The following is a 12,217-nucleotide window of genomic DNA, read 5'->3' as shown; positions in this document are numbered from 1 at the left end:
TATGCTGAAGGGGCACAGTGACTTGTCCCTGCAGTGGAGGCTGAGAACATCGTGGAGGATGAGGAGGAAGAGGCGGACATTGTCGCAGGACCAACGGCGTGACAACGTTGAGGCGGAAGCGGTGTGACCTAGCCAAGTTGCTGGTGTGGCTGTGCAGGAATCACATTCACCCAGTGGGCTGTAAAGTACATGTATTGTCCCTGACTGTAGTTACAGCTCCACATGTCGGCACTGCCATGCACTTTGGCAGACACTGACAGGCTCAAGGACTGGTCCACCTTCTGTTCTACATGTGTATGCAGGGCTGGTACTGCCTTTTTCGCAAAGAAATGACTGCTTGGGACTCTCCACTTCGGCTTGGCACAAACCATTAGTTCTCTGAAAGGTGCAGAGTCCACTACTTGGAAAGTGAGGGACTGCAGCACCAGCAACTTGGACAGGAGCATGTTCAGCTTCTGCGCCATTGGATATGTGCACGCATACTGCTGTCTCTTGGCAATTGCTTCAGTGATTAATTGCTGACAAAATGACTGAGGAGGAGCATCTGGACCAGCAGAAGATGGTATTGTCAGACAGATCCCTTCGGCTGAGGTGGTGGATAGAGATGTCCCGAACTATTCGCCGGCGAACAGTTCCCGGCGAACATCGCTTGTTCGCGTTCGCCACGGCGGGCAAACATATGCGATGTTCGGTCTGCCCCCTATTTGTCATCATTGAGCAAACTTTGACCCTGTACCTCACAGTCAGCAGACACATTCCAGCCAATTAGCAGCATACCATCCCTCCCAGACCCTCCCACCTCCTAGCAAAAAGCAAGGACAGCATCCATCTTAGATTCATTCGAAAGCTGCAGTCTTAGTGAGAGGAGGGACAGTGCAGCTGCTGATTTAATAGGGAAATCGATAGCTAGGCCAGTGTATTCAGTGTCCACTCCAGCCCTGAAAGGCTCATCTGATCTGCTGTGAGGACAGCGTCCTGACAGCACCCCAAAAAGCCCCTTTTAGGGCTAGTACATCAGTCTGCTTTTTTTTTTCCCTGTGTAATCTAATTGCAGTTCCCTGCCAGCATGTGTGTCAGGCCCACAGCGTATACTGTGCCCACTTGTCCAGTGCCACCAATCATATCTGGTGTCACAGTAGCTTGCATAAAAAAATATAAAAAAATAAACTTTTTTCACTGTAATATAATTGCAGTTGCCTGCAAGCGTGTGTGTGTCAGTCCTACAGCGTGTACTGTGCCAACTACTGCCAGTGCACAGTGCCACCACTCATATCTGGTGTCACAGTAGATTACAATAAAAAAAATAACGTTTTTGACTGTAATATAATTGCAGTTAGTTGCCTGCAAGCGTGTGTGTCAGGCCTACAGCGTGTACTGTGCCAACTACTGCCAGTGCACAGTGCCACCACTTATATCTGGTGTCACAGTAGATTACATAAAAAAAAAAAAAACTTTTTTGACTAATATAAATGCAGTTAGTTGCCTGCAAGCGTGTGTGTCAGGCCTACAGCGTGTACTGTGCCAACTACTGCCAGTGCACAATGCCACCACTCATATCTGGTGTCACAGTAGATTACATTTTAAAAGAATATAAACTTTTTTGACTGTAATATAATTGCAGTTAGTTGCCTGCAAGCGTGTGTGTCAGGCCTACAGCGTGTACTGTGCCAAATACTACCAGTGCACAGTGCCACCACTCATATCTGGTGTCACAGTAGCTTGCACACATAGTACAACTAATCTAAAAAAAATGACAGGCAGAGGCAGGCCACCCCACAGGGGCCATCGTGGTCGTGGTGCTGCGATTTCCTTTGGCCCTAGAATAATGCCCAGTGTTCAGAGGCCACGTAACCTGAACTCAAAAAGTTCTGAGGACATAGTTGACTGGCTAACACAGGACACCCAATCTTCTACAGCTTCCGCTCGGAACCTTGACGCACCATCCTCCTCCAGCTCAGCTTCGGGCACCTCTCAAGTTACCACTCGCCCGCCTGCCGCCACCACCAACACTAGCTGCTTCACTTGATCTTTCAGAGGAGTTATTTAAACATCAGTTGGAAGAAATGAGTGATGCGCAACCATTATTGCCAGAGGATGTAGATAACAGGGATATGTCTCAGTCAGGCAGCATTACACACATGGACGTACGGTGTGATGATGATGATGTTGTACCCACTGCTGCTTCCTTTGCTTCCTTTTGAAGCGGTTGATGATGAGGATGTGTCCATGGATGTCACGTGGGTGCCCACTCGAAGAGAAGAAGAACAGGGGGAAAGTTCAGATGGGGAGACAGAGAGGAGGAGGAGATGAGTTGGAAGCAGGAAGAGGTCGTCGCAAGGAGCTAGTGGCACAGTCAGACAGCATGTATCGGCACCCGGGGTCAGCCAGACAGCACGCCAATCAACGCATGCTGTTGCCACCACTAGAATGCCGTCATTGCAAAGCTCAGCAGTGTGGCATTTTTTTGGTGTGTCTGCCTCTGATAACAGCGATGCCATTTGCAACCTGTGCCAAAAGAAACTGAGTCGTGGGAAATCCAACACCCACCTAGGTACAACTGCTTTGCGAAGGCACATGATCTCACATCACAAACGCCTATGGGATCAACACATGATGACGAGTACAAGCAGCACACAAACTCAAAGCCACCATCCTCCTCCTGGTCCAGCATCTTCAGCCACGTCAACCACTGCTGTCCTCCTTGCCCCCTCTCAACCATCCGTCACTCCGCCTCTCGCCTTGAGCAGTTCCTGCTCATCTGCCCACAGTCAGGTGTCTGTCAAGGACATGTTTGAGCGTAAGAAGCCAATGTCGCAGAGTCACCCCCTTGCCCGGCGTCTGACAGCTGGCTTGTCGGAACTCTTAGCCCGCAAGCTTTTACCATACAAGCTGGTGGAGTCTGAGACCTTAAAAAATTTTGTAGCTATTGGTAGTGGAAGGTACCAGGCCGAAATTTCTTTTCACAAAAGGCAATCCCCAACCTGTACTCTATTGTGGAAAAGAAAGTCCTGGCATGTCTGGCACACAGTGTTGGGTGGCCACGCTACTAGACCCCCGGTATAAGCAGAAAGTGCCTGAAATGTTACCGAATTACCGCAAGTCGGAAAGGATGCAGCAGTTCCAAAACAAGTTAAAAAGTATGCTTTACACAGCGTATAAGGGTGATGTCACAGCACAATGGGAATCTAACAGGGGAATAGGTGAAAGTAATCCTCCTCCTACCACGACCACGCCGGCAAGGACAGGACGCTTTACAGACATGTTGTTGATGGAGGACATGCGGAGTCCTACGCATCGCCACAGCCCTTCGGGGTCCACCCTCAGAGAAAGACTCGACCGACAGGTAGCAGACTACCTCGCCTTAACTGCAGATATCGACACTTTGAGGAGCGATGAACCCCTTGACTACTGGGTGTGCAGGCTTGACCTGTGGCCCGAGCTATCCCAATTTGCGATAGAACTTCTGGCCTGCCCCGCTTCAAGTGTCCTGTCAGAAAGGACCTTCAGTGCAGCAGGAGGTATTGTCACTGAGAAGAGAAGTCGCCTAGGTCAAAAAAGTCTAAATTACCTCACCTTTATTAAGATGAATGAGGCATGGATCCCAAAGGGACTGACAGTGGGCGATACATTTGACTAAAAAAGGCCTGATGAGATGAGCTGCCTTGGGCTAAAAATGGTCCACACGCTGCTGTATTTTATCTCTGCATGCCGGATGACTTGCGTGACTTCTCCGCCACCAACTAGGGTTCAAGCCGTAACGTTTTAGTGCACTTTCTGCCTGGAAAACATCAATTTTTCCGGCTACAGCAGCGGCTGCAACAATGCCTGGTTTTTCAGGCATGTGTACATGCCTAATTTTTCTGGCCTCTGGTGCTGCACTGTGGATGCAAAAACAAAACAAAAAAAAAGGCACATACATGTGTCAATTCCCCTTCGTGATCGTTACCTTGTTGTGGTGAAGGGGCTTTCGTATCACAATGAAGCGATCACCTCTATGAGTGTGTTGGCAATGGCAATGTTGGCACACCCCAGATGATAAGGTCGTTGCTTCATTGTGAACAGACCAAAAGCGATCGGCTGGATAATTTTGCATAGAAAAAACATAAATTTTCTTTGTGATCATCTATGGTGATCATTAAAGCCTACTAGGCCAACAATGGGCCCACACTGCAGAATCATTGTTTTCTAGGTCACTTAACTGTCACTGAACTACCTCAGCATGACAATAGGCTTTGAAAAACCGCCATCCCCTGCAATCTGCCAAACATGCGCACGAGCACAGTCATCACTACACCAAGATTGACTAATAAAAATTACGTCATGAGTGTGTCAACTATTGACAACTCTTTGCGGTTGTCTAATATCTATTCGATACACATCCCCTGATAGGGGAAGTACCAGGGATTAAACTGATAAGAATAGTACTACTTAACACACCACTCATATAGGGTGGCACAGTACATTGCAAGGCGTACGCGCAGTGCCCCAAATTCGAAGTAAGAGGACCGACCAAGCATCTTTTTCCATCTCCCGGTTCCTAAAATCTATTCCATACACGTCCCCTGATAGGGGACGTAACAGGGATTAAACTGATAGGAATAGTATTACTTAACATACCACTCATATCTGGTAGCACAGTACATTGCAAGGCGTACGCGCAGTGCCCCAAATTCGAAGTAAGAGGACCGACCAAGCATCTTTTTCCATCTCCCGGTTCCTAAAATCTATTCAATACACGTCCCCTGATAGGGGACGTAACAAGGATTAAACTGATAGGAATAGTACTACTTAACATACCACTTATATCTGGTAGCACAGTACATTGCACGGCGCACATGCAGTGCCCCAAATTGGAAGTAAGAGGACAGACCAAGCATCTTTTTCCATCTCCTGGTTCCTAAAATCTATTCCATACACCGGCCCCTGATAGGGGACAAAACAGAGATTAAACTGTTAAGAACAGATTTTTTTCATTTAAAAAAAAGAGGACAGCCTCTGCGGAGCTGGTTATTGTTTGGGCGCGTTACTGAACGCTCATGCACAATGGCTGTAGGCTCATGCGTCCTTTTGCGGAGGTGACAAACCTGGTCAGTCAAACCCAAGGCAACATCATCAACCTCATCCCATATGCGTTTTTTCTGGAGCATGCCCTGCGAAGAGTGCTGGATCAGGCCGTAGATGAGCATGAAGAGGAAGAGTTGTGGTCACCACTCACCATCACCTCCAGAAGCAGCCTTGTCGTCGTCGATTGCTGGACCTGCGGCAACGCAGAGAGAGGAGTCTGAAGAAGAGGAGTCAGAGGAGGAAGGTGGCTTTGAGGAGGTGGAAGACCAACCACAGCAGGCGTCCCAGTGGGCTTGTTGTCACCTTTCGGGGACCCTTGGTGTTGTACGTGGCTGGGTAGAGGAAGAGACCTTCAATGACGTCAGTGAGGACAAGGAACGGGACATGGCTAGCTTGGTATCCAACCTTGTGCAAATGGGGAGTTTGTGGTTGTGCAAATGGACTGTTTGTGGTTGTTTGCGGTGCGTTAAACGGGGAGTTTGGTCTGTCAGAGTTTGGTCTGTCACTGTGAAGCGGGCATAACCCTTACACTACCTGATCGATACAACATCATACCTGACAATTTAGGAATGTTAGGTGATTTATGCCCTTTATGGATTAAAACCCGACTCTGCGTCAACTACGTCATTTTCCATGGGAGTTTTGCCATGGATCCCCCTCCGGCATGCCACAGTCCAGGTGTTAGTCCCCTTGAAACAACTTTTCCATCACTATTGTGGCCAGAAAGAGTCCCTGTGGGTTTTAAAATTCGCCTGCCTATTGAAGTCTATGGCGGTTCGCCAGTTCGCGAACATTTGCGAAAATTCGCCGTTCACAAACGGAAAATTTTATGTTCGCGACATCTCTAGTGGTGGAGCCTTGACTGGTTGAAACTGGGTGCGTGCCACTGGGTGTTGTAGCGGTAGCTGCGGCAGGCTGGACCACCACATCAGAGGCACTTTTCTCCCAGGCCACTTTATGCATATGTTGACGCAGGGCCGTGGTTCCAACAATGGCACCCTGCCCACGCTTCACCTTCTGCCCAAATATTCTACATATGGCCATGTTGACCTCCTCTGGCAGCTTCACAAAAAGCTGCCACACCCCTGAGTACCTGATTTTTCCCCCCCAACACTACTCACTGGCTGACTGCTACTGCTGCCTCTGTGAACCCATGCACCACTCTTTTCTGGGCAGGTAGGCTGCTGCAAAGCGGGTAGTCTACCCCGCACCCGTTTGTCTCCCGACCTCCGACTGGTGCCACCCTGCTGACTCCCGGCCACGCTAGTGACTTGCTGGCTATGCCTCTGTCTCACGGGCAAGCTGCCACCCTCTTCTCCTGATGATGATGAAGCCCTTTCTTCACCTGGTGTCACAGTGGGGAGTGGGGTAAACTTCCCACCGTACAATGAGGGTGGGCGGATATGCCACTAGGCCTGGATGCTGGGAAAAGGATGCTGATCACCTCCTTACAGCAATCCTCATCCTAGCCCTTACCTCCTAACCGCATGAGCAAACCCAGATGGTAGGAGGACTCATGCACCTGAACATCTGGCCCTAACTAGCCCTGATGATCCCTGGGATAAAAGGTAAGGAAAAGGAGATGACCAGATCATCCACAACACGGACTAGAGTCTCCTGCAGGCCTGAAGACAACAGACAGAAGAAGACCACGGAACTTACTGTCATATACAAGATAGGGTCCACCTGACCCCAAGTACATGAAACAACAACAGTAAGACATAACATCAAATAAGAAAAGGCAGCGAGTAACAAGCAGGAATGGCAGGTAAGAACCCAGAGAAAGGAATCCAACCTGGATACTAAACTCTGGGAAACAAGGCACTTACCTCCCACTGCAATGGGATGAAAGCAGCTCACTGCCTAGACTAGTGGTTCACCCCTCCGGGAAACCATGGAGCCCACTTCCGCAGGCAAGTGGTCAACTCTGTTCCCCCTCTGAGGAACACAGAAGCCTCCTCACGGAGGCACAACACACAGGGTAACACCTTGCATACATGCTGGGACAAACAACACCAACAGACCAGACATGTAACTACGAACAAGAAATACACCACACCCTGAACGTAAACCCACACCAAACATAGAAACAAGACAGGTGGTCGCCCTCAAGGTGGACAGATGGAAAGGTCCAGGATGGCAGCATAACTCCAGCTCCCAAAGAAGCTGAAGTCCCAAAGAGATCAGGCTCCAAGCACACTTACTATAAGAGCCATGAGGCCACACCCAGCTCCACCTAGCTCACACCTTAACCCCTAACACACCAAAATGGGAAGGGAAACTGCCTTAAAGGGGAAGTGCACATGCTTGCTTTACAAACGATACATTGCCACCGGCAACAAGCATGCACGGCAAAAGTGTCACGATCCACTACCACCAGACCATGACACAGCTGTGACACCCGGCTCACAAGTGCGATCGGCTTCAGCATCATCGAGTAGTGTCTGCACATCACTGATGTCCTCCTCAACGGTCTCTGCGTCAGGAGCCAGACCACTCGCAACACAAGCTCCCGCGCCACTCTCTTCATGACTATTTGCCCGCCTAGCGGAGGAAGCGGCGGATGTCTCCTCCAGATCTTGGCTGGGCAGTAGCTGCTGACTGTCCTTTAGTAGCTCTTACTCGGTGAAAAGTGGAGCTGAGCCCACAGCATGTAGTACTTCTTGCAGTGAGGGAACAGAAAAGGCCAGAGGCAGGTTGAGGACAGGTGAGGGCACAGGGCCTGCCCCCGGGCCATGTTAACTAAGGGTTGTGTCTGACGAACCTACAGACTGTTGGCTGGGGGTGTCTGATGTCACTTGGGATGACGTGGATGACCAAGTTAACCAATCAAGAACCGCTGGGTTGCTGTTCAAAACACGACCGTTAGATGACACCGGGAGCTCAGGCCTCTCACTGCGACTCCTACTGCCATGCCCCCTTACTCTGCTGCGACCTCTGCTTGCGCCCCTAACATTCAGGCCTCTGCCACTTCTCGCCTGGCTTTTCTCTGCCTGACATACTTGTAGCTGAACTAAACAAATAAAACGGAAATTAAAACACCCCTAAAAGCGACCAATATATTTTTCTTTTTGTACTGAAATAGTCCACTAAACGCTTTCACCACAATTAACTGCAGAAATGCACTGAGAATATATTTTTCTTGTTGTACTGAAATACGACCCTATATTTTCTTTGACCAGAAAAAACTCAAAGAGTGAAGTGCGTATATAGTTTTCTTGAAGTACTGAAATACGCCCCTATACGCTTTCACCAAAAATAACTGCAGCAGTGAACTGAGAATATATATTTCTTGTTAGACAGAAATTGCCCACTATACGCTTTGACCAGAAAAAAATTAACTAATCTGATTGAAGTGCGTATATATATATATATTTCTTGAAGTACTGAAACACGCAACTATACGCTTTCAACAGAAATCACTGCAGCAGTGCACTGAGAATATATATTTCTTATTCCACTGAAATTGGCCACTATACACTTTGACCAGAAAAAATATTTAACTGTGAATTGTGTATATAGTTTTCTTGAAGTACTAAAATACGCCCCTATACGCTTTCACCAGAAATAACTGCAGCAGTGAACTGAGAAAATATATTTTTCTTGTTGGATTGAAATAGGCCACTATACGCTTCGACCAGAAAAAATTTTAAGAATCTGATTGAAGTGCGTATATATATTTCTTGAAGTACTGAAATAAGCAAATATGTGCTTTCAACAGAAATAACTGCAACAGTGAAGTGCGCATATATTTTCCCTTTTTTACTGAAATACGCCCTTATACTCTTTCAACAGAAATAGCTGCAGAAGTGAAATGCATATATATTTTTCTTTTTTTACTGTAATACGCCCCTATACCCTTTCACCAGAAATAACCGCAGAAGTGAAATGAGTATATATTTTTCTTGTAGTACTGATTAAGATACTAAGATATAAGCCTCTAAAGGCTTTTCATGATAACACTTGCAGCCCAATAACAAATAGCTGAAATGACAGAGCGGTTTAATGACTATTTGGATTCCCAAATAATCATTCCCTGCACTTGTAAATCATTTTCCTATGAATGTCCCTAGCACCTTCTGACGTCTCTCCCTGCACTAAGATGCTGCGAAATGATTCCTCCTTATCCTTTCACCGCACTTACAAATCATTTTTTCTGTCTTTTGTTTTTCATCAATTGTTTTTCCACATGCTGTCCCTAGCGCCTTCACACGTCTGTCCCTGCACTCTGAACGCTGGAAAATAGCAGAATCTAAAATGGCTGCCGTATTTATAGGGCTGTGACATCACAGGGCTGGCTGGCTGCTAATTGGCTGCATGCAGGCATGTCAATCTGGGTGATCCCGCCTTCCCAGAGTTCCTTGCCCCATGTCCTCAGTCCTCAGCCGCCATTTTAGGAAAATTGCGATTTGTTACCACGAAGCACAAGGAAATTAGCATTCGTTGAGAATCAATTTTTTCCTGAAATTCTAAATGAATTCCACTTCGTCAGCTTAGATTCGCTCATCTCTAGTTTTGACCTTAATCTAATAGAGATATTGTACAAGAACCTGAAGCAAGCAGTTCATTGGAGGAAACCCACTAATGTAACAGATGATGCAAACAGGGGCGTAGTTATAGGGGAAGCGGCTGCTTTGGGGTCGGAACTCAGAACGGGCCCACCCAGTAGGAGGGCTAAAAGGTTTTATTGTCAGGGCCCCCTCAACAATATTATAAAATGAAATTATGGTTCAATTTGTTTTTATTGAAAACCATGTAAACCTAGGTATATGCAATATAAGAAAGTTACTAAGGCACATATCATATCAGCGTACAGAAATAAAATCAACAATCATCAATACAAGATGAAAGGAAGGAAGGGGAAAGACAAGACAAGGGATCAAGGGTAGAGGGGGGAGGGAGGGAGGAGGGGGAGGGATTGTACTAATAGTCCAAACCAGATTTTATTGCAGTCAGACTAGCAGAGTAAGTTAAGTAAGAGAGCCTGAGGTCAACCAACCCGAGAAACCCGTCGATGCACGGAACTGGTACCAGGCCCCCCATTGATAAAATGAAATTATATACATAGACACTGTAGGAAACGGACGGAGCGTCTGCTCGGCCTCGTCTGAGAGAGCAATCTTTACTAGATAGAAGAGTTACACGGGAGTCGGGGGTTACGAAGAAGTTGCTGGGGTGGGGGCATTCAAAAATTTGCTGTGTGGCCCAGTCATATCTAATTACGCCACTGGATAAAAACATGCAAACATGTGATATATTGAATCATTTTCCTCAATAAATAGCTGACAAAGTGCAATATTTTTTGACTCATTTGTTTGATTTTGTTGTCTTTATCGATTATTTGTGTTAAAATCTTATGTAGTTTTAGGTCAAATGTAGGCAGAAATATAGAAAGTACTGAATGGTTCACAAACTTCCAAGCACCACTAAATACTTAAATGAAGAAATGATAAGAACAGTTACTAAACCTGGGTAAATCTTCTCCCTGTGTTTCTGTCCAGCTCACTCACAGAACAGTTTCTATCTCCAGTTTTATTTCTCCACAGTCACGTGGTTTATTGCAGATACAGAACCTGATTCCTAATAGTGTTTACTTGGAAGGGCTGTGCTCCCCGGCCCCACACCCTCTCATATCCTCTTTTACTGTAAATGACTCATGTAACTCGATGCTTTGGAATGAAGCCAGACACACCTGTTTAACAGGTAGAAGAATGTTTATGAAACTTAGATAATCTTTATGATTACATGAAGTGAACAACACCTGTAATAAGCGACACCAAAAAATTGTATTGGGGCAAAATGTCATGACTCGGAACGAAGCCCCTCAATTATTACACCAATCAAAGCAAGTCAAAGTAGAAAATAATGAAAATATATCTATATATTATTTAATGATAATTAAAATCACAATATTAAAATGGTTGGTGATTAGGGTGGAGCGAACCCGAACTGTAAAGTTCAGGTTCGTACCGAACTTTTGGATTTTTGGACCCCGGACCCGAACATTTCAGTAAAACTTCGGGTTCGGTGTTCGGCGATTTCTTGGCGCTTTTTAAAAGGCTGCAGAGCAGCCAATCAACAAGCGTTTAACTCTGTGCCCTTAGAAGCCATCACAGCCATGCCTAGTAATGGCATGGCTGTGATTGGCCAGTGCAGCATGTGACCCAGCCTCTATATAAGCTGGAGTCATGTAGCGCTGCACGTCACTCTGCTGTTACTAGTGTTGGGAGAGGATGCTGCTGCTGTGAGGGAGAGAATAGGAAAGAAACTTTAATCAGAACTCAGCGATCTACATAGATTTAGTTGTGTGGGTGCAGTGCACAATCTTTTTACCCTGCCCTGAGCCCAGTGACAGAGAAAAATTACTTTTATCTGTCTGGAAGTTAGGTGGGCGGCGGTATCTATTTTATGCAAGCTCAGTGCACCAGCACTGCATATGTGCTTTTGTGACATTGAAATCCAAGCTTGAAATACTGCAATAATAATCTGGGTTTAAAAAAACACCCATTTTTGGCAATATCCTACATCTGGTGCATTTGTAGCATTAGTCAGTGTGCAATTTAAGCTAGAAATACAGCTATAATTTTCTGGCTTTAAAAAAACACAAATTTTTTGCAATAACCTCCATCTTGGTCCTCTGCCACATCAGTCAGTGTGCAATTTAAGCTAGAAATACAGCTATATTTTTCTGGGTTTTAAAAAAAAAAACACCCTTTTTGGGCAAAATACTGTGAAATTCAAGCGTTATATACTGCTGTCATATTCTGTTAGTAAAAAAAACACAAATTTTGGGCAAAGTACTTAATATTGCAGTCTTTGCTGCATCTGTTATTGTTAAAACAAGCTTGAAATACTTCTAAATTTTTCTGGCTTTGAAAAAACACCCATTTTTGGCAATAACCTCCATCTTGGGCCTCTGCCGCATTAGTCAGTGTGCAATTTAAGCTAGAAATACAGTTTTATTCTTCTGGGTTTTAAAAAAAACACCCTTTTTGGGCAAAATACTAAATTTTACAGCCCTTGCTGCATCTGTACGTGTGAAATTCAAGCGTTATATACTGCTGTCATATTCTGTTAGTAAAAAAAACACAAATTTTGGGCAAAGTACTTAATATTGCAGTCTTTGCTGCATCTGTTATTGTTAAAACAAGCT

The 12,217-nt window shown here is 45.9% G+C and overlaps 1 pseudogene; it reads right to left on the bottom strand.

Moving 5' to 3' along the window:
- Positions 1 to 4,812: 4,812 nt before the first annotated feature.
- Positions 4,813 to 4,989, bottom strand: LOC120996739 (annotated as a pseudogene).
- Positions 4,990 to 12,217: the final 7,228 nt, after the last annotated feature.

Source organism: Bufo bufo, chromosome 3 (genome assembly GCF_905171765.1).
Source record: "Bufo bufo chromosome 3, aBufBuf1.1, whole genome shotgun sequence".
NCBI classification, from domain to species: Eukaryota; Metazoa; Chordata; class Amphibia; order Anura; family Bufonidae; genus Bufo; species Bufo bufo.
The sequence above is the reverse complement of the archived record's forward strand: the minus strand, read 5'-3'. Positions and strand labels throughout refer to the sequence as shown.